The sequence below is a fragment of the Podarcis tiliguerta genome (genome assembly GCF_965153285.1).
Source record: "Podarcis tiliguerta genome assembly, chromosome: 17".
Classification (NCBI taxonomy): Eukaryota; Metazoa; Chordata; class Lepidosauria; order Squamata; family Lacertidae; genus Podarcis; species Podarcis tiliguerta.
This window is the reverse complement of record NC_139550.1, coordinates 27,227,330-27,231,458: the sequence shown is the minus strand read 5'-3', so window position 1 is coordinate 27,231,458 and position 4,129 is coordinate 27,227,330. Positions and strand designations below refer to the sequence as shown.

The following is a 4,129-nucleotide window of genomic DNA, read 5'->3' as shown; positions in this document are numbered from 1 at the left end:
GGAACCCGAAGTTCTTTGCAAAAAAAAGAGCGCGGCGCGTTGCTGCAGCTCCAGGCTTTGCAGGCAGAGACAGGACGGCGAGGCAGAGACTCGCGCAGAGGGAGCCCCTGGCAGCCCCCCCCCCCCCCGCGCAGGAGATAAGGCACCCAAGAGAAAGGAAAGGGGGTGTCGGGGGGGGGAGGCAAGAGGGCGCCAGTCGGCAGGAGGAGAGAGCTGTCCTGCGTCCCACCCCCACCCCAAGGTGGAGAGAGTTGCCACCTGCAAAATGCTACGTCCCGTACGGAGAGATCACGGGTCCCCCTCTGGGCCAAGTTAGGGACCCTCTCTCCAGCCCAAGGGTGCGCAAAAGGCCACGCATTGAAACTCTGGGTTGCCAAGCGCAGGCAAGAGTTACAAATGCATGTGCGCGCCCCCGCATAGGCTGCGAGAGATCGCTTAGAAGGTGCAGCAACAAGAAAATCGCCCCCTCCCCTGTCCTGCATTTTGCCTGAACAAAGGTGGCCACACTCGATGGGGAAGGAGCGGGGGGGGGGGTGTTCCCATGCTGCGTTTCCCACGACAGAGTTGCACAAACTTTCCCTTTCGAGAGGAAGCCGCCCCCCCCCCGGGAATTTGCATGGGGGCGAAAGCGCAACCGGCCCCCCTTTCTTGCAACCGCCCCCCACACCCTCCGGGAGAGGTGGGAAGAAAGACTCACCTCGGAGTTCTTGAACCTGCTGGGAAGCAAAAGGAGGAGGGACTCCGGCGCAAGTCCGAGCGCACGCGGGCGGGGAGGCGGGCGAGGGGTCTCCCGGAGGCGGCGGAGGACGGGCCAGGGACCGGCTGCTCCGCACAGACGGAGCCCCGCGACCCCGGGAGTGCGGGGGGAGCAGAAGCCGCCGCCGCCACCTCCGCGACTCGGGACTTTGGCGCTGCAAAAACTCCTCTTGGAAGCAGCTGCAAGCGCACCGGCTGGGAGGCGAGTGCGCCTGCGCTCCGATGCCAGGCTCTCCACCCCCCCCCCCCCCGCAAAGGGAGGAGCAGCTGGAAGGAGAAATCCCCCGCCCCCGTAACGTCACGGATTCCACGGGCGAGGAGGTTCCAGTCACGTGGCCCTTCGGCCGGAGAGGGGGCTTGGCGCGGAGCAAAGGGGGAGGCAGCGGGGGACGGGGTGGCGGGCGCCAAGTTGGGGATCTGGTGCCTTTGCAAGATTGGGATGGGGGCGAGGAATTGGAAGAAGGAAGGGGGGGGGGTGAGGCAGCCGGCCGGCGAGGAGGTGCGCCTTCTGCTGGGACGAAGAGCTCTGTGGGGCTCCGAAGCCGGCGCGCGCGCTCGCTCTTTTGCGCAAAGGTCGCCCCCCAGGAAGCGTCCTAGCCTCCTGGAAAGGATTCTTCGGAGGAAAGCGCGTGCATACAGTGTGGATGGGACCTAAGAAACGCAGGGAATCAGTGCCGGATTAGCTGTATAGCTTAGGGCCCCAATCTCTTGGGGCCCCCCAAAAAAAATTAAAGGGGGAAAAACTGGATGTACTTTTACAAAACAGAAGATAAAAAACAAATATATTATTATTATTATTTTAAAGTAATATTTATTAAAAGTTTCAGGATTACAGAAAAGAAGAAAAAAGTAGGAAACAGCACTACAGTACATAAAAAAGAAGAAAGAAAAAAATACATAAAAACCAATACAGCAATACAACAAAAAAAGAAAAGGAAAAAAAACACAAAAAACAAATATATTAAGACCTACATACAGCAACAGTGTTTTGTGTAGGCTCCTATAATGTAAGTCATGGGACCCGCCTGCTAGCCTGCTCCCTAAAATATAACTGGTTTGCTCATTTCTATATATATATAGGGTGGGACGCGGGTGGTGCTGTGGGTTAAACCACAGAGCCTAGGACTTGCTGATCAGAAGGTTGGAGGTTCGAATCCCGCAGCGGGGTGAGCTCCTGTTGCTTGGTCCCTGCTCCTGCCAACCTTGCAGTTCGAAAGCACGTCAAAGTGCAAGTAGATTAATAGGTACCGCTCCAGCGGGAAGGTAAACGGCATTTCCGTGCGCTGCTCTGGTTTGCCAGAAGCGGCTTAGTCATGCTGGCCACATGACCCGGAAGCTGTATGCCGGCTCCCTGGGCCAATAAAGCGAGATGAGCGCCGCAACCCCAGAGTCAGCCACGACTGGACCTAATGGTCAGGGGTCCATTTACCTATATATATATAGGGTGCCTACGTTCTGCATGGACTGGTCGCATGGCAACATGTGCAAATGGCTTTAGATACCTATGAGGTTCATAAATTGCCATATAGCATATATTCAACACAAAAAACAACAACAATTTGTTGTTGACAAAGGACAGCTGGACATAGAAAGGGCCCCATTACCTTCAGGAGCTTAGGGTCTCGTCAAACCTCGTCCACCCTGTGTGGATGAGACCTAAGAAACGCTTTGCCTTGCGTGCAAAGCTTGCATTCTTTAGATGAGCACAAAGTTCCCAATAATCTGCCTTGTGGAGGCATCTCCAGTCTTTGTAGAGAATTATTTTCAGCATTCTACACCAATGAATTAAATACTATTAAATACGGCATCAAAGTTTGTACAGTACACACACACTTTGAAGCAACGTACATGCATGGGTGGAAGCCAGGATTTAGTTGGGGGGCAGGCTTTGTGTTTGGGGGGGGGCAGAACCAAGTTATCTGTGACTCAGTTGATTAGTTAAGTGTTTTTATTTATTTACTTGATTTAGGGAGGCAGCTGCCTCCCCCCTGGCTGTGATTATGCATATATACAAAAACACACTCACACTGTTTTAGCACAGGAGGAAAGGTAAAGTCGCTCATATTCCGCCGCTAAGGTAGTTTTTGTTGTTGTGTGTGTTGAACAGAAAAGGAAGCCTGTTTTTCCACGGGGAAAACTCCCTTTGCCTTCTATCCCTTTCCTTGCTCCTGTATCTCTGACTGGCCCTGACCTCGATAGAAGGTTGCTGCGTTTCTGTGACAACATCAGCACCATGTTCCCGTTTCCATAGGACACAACAGATGTCTGTGTTTTCCAGCTGTCTCTATAATTGATCGGTGTAAGCAATGATGCGCCCCTGGCTGCTGCTTTCCTGAAACTTTAAAAAAGCAGCACACATTTAGATCAGCGGAGATTGCCTGCCTTGCGTTGTGTTGCACCTGTGTCAAGTTTTGGTCCCCAATTCCGGTCTCTAAATATTTGCCCCTTGGCCCACTGGTAAAAGCCTCTGCCACTCAATTGCTATAAAGATTCATTTTCCTTGCATATCAAAATATCAAACCAGGCAGAGGGCCTTCTCGGTGGTGGCGCCCTCCCATCAACACAACTTTTAGAAGACATCGGAAGAAGAAGAAGAGGAGGAGTCTGGATTTGTTATCCTGCTTTATCACTACCCTAAGGACTCTCAAAGTGGGTAACATTCTCCTTTCTCTTCCTCCCCCACAACAAACACTTTGTGAGGTGAGTGGGGCTGAGAGACTTCAGAGAAGTGAGACTAGCCCAAGGTCACCCAGCAGCTGCATGTGGAGGAGCAGGGAATCGAACCCGGTTCACCAGATTACGAGTCCACCACTCTTAACCACAACACCACACTGGCGCTGGAAGTTTTTAATGTTTAATGTTTTATTATGTTTTTAATATTTGGTTGGGAGCCACCCAGACTGGATGGGGAAACCCAGCCAGCTGGACAGGCTATCATCATCATCCCCCCCCCTCCCAAAAAAGAGCACTACAACATTTTGGGCCAGAATAGACCCAGCTTCAGACCTTACCTGCTGACAAAAAAAATTTCACCCTGGGTACCACCTGACCTTGCTACACCACTGCCTGCATTGTGGACTAGATGAGCCCCAGGGTCCCTTTGAGCTCTACAATGCTATGATTCTGTAAAGCACCACGCAAGGACTCTTTGTAATATAATAATAATAATTTATTATTTATACCCCGCCCATCTGGCTGGATCCCCCCAGCCTCTCTGGGCGGCTTCCAACAAAACACTAAAATACAACAACCTATTAAACATTAAAAGCTTCCCTAAACAGGGCTGCCTTCAGATGTCTTCTAAAAGTTTGGTAGTTCTTTTTCCCTTTGACATCTGGTGGGAGGGCGTTCCACAGGGCAGGTGCCACTACCA

The 4,129-nt window shown here is 52.1% G+C and overlaps 1 protein-coding gene across 1 annotated transcript in view; it reads right to left on the bottom strand.

The window, feature by feature from the left end:
• KANK1 (KN motif and ankyrin repeat domains 1) overlaps positions 1-1,019 on the bottom strand; it is a 123,386-nt gene extending 122,367 nt beyond the window's left edge. Inside the window, exon 1 of the mRNA XM_083419460.1 lies at positions 698-1,019. The gene's annotated coding sequence lies outside the window, so the exon portion shown is untranslated. The remainder of the gene's footprint in view (positions 1-697) is intronic.
• Positions 1,020-4,129: the final 3,110 nt, after the last annotated feature.